Consider the following 463-nt stretch of genomic DNA (forward strand, 5'->3'; position numbering starts at 1 on the left):
TTCTGGTGGCATTTTTAACATTTTAAAGCAAGGCTATCTTTCCTCCTGTAAACTTTAAGCTGCCACAAAATTCTCTCCTCTTCAGGATGATTGAAACAATGATCTTCAGCAACAGCAAATTAGAGTTTCACAAAAAGTACTTCATTGGGCATGTTTCACTACAGGTAGCCCTCAATTTATGATGTATTTCCCTGCCCTCAAAAAAAAAAGAAGCTATTTACTGCCCATTTTGAAAATTAACAACCCATACGCAGTCATGTGATTCCATTTTGGGTGCTTGGCAACCATCTTACCATTTCAGAGGTTTTCAATGTCCCACAGTCATATTATCACAACTTGAGTCCTCTTTTTGCTAGTTTCCAATGTAAGTTCGGGCTCAAGGCAAAAATCATACTTTAAATAATATTCTAATACCTATAATCAATGAGAACCATACAAATAAAGCTGAAATAATGGTCCCAAA

The sequence above is a fragment of the Erythrolamprus reginae genome, chromosome 2 (genome assembly GCF_031021105.1).
Source record: "Erythrolamprus reginae isolate rEryReg1 chromosome 2, rEryReg1.hap1, whole genome shotgun sequence".
Lineage (NCBI taxonomy): Eukaryota > Metazoa > Chordata > Lepidosauria > Squamata > Dipsadidae > Erythrolamprus > Erythrolamprus reginae.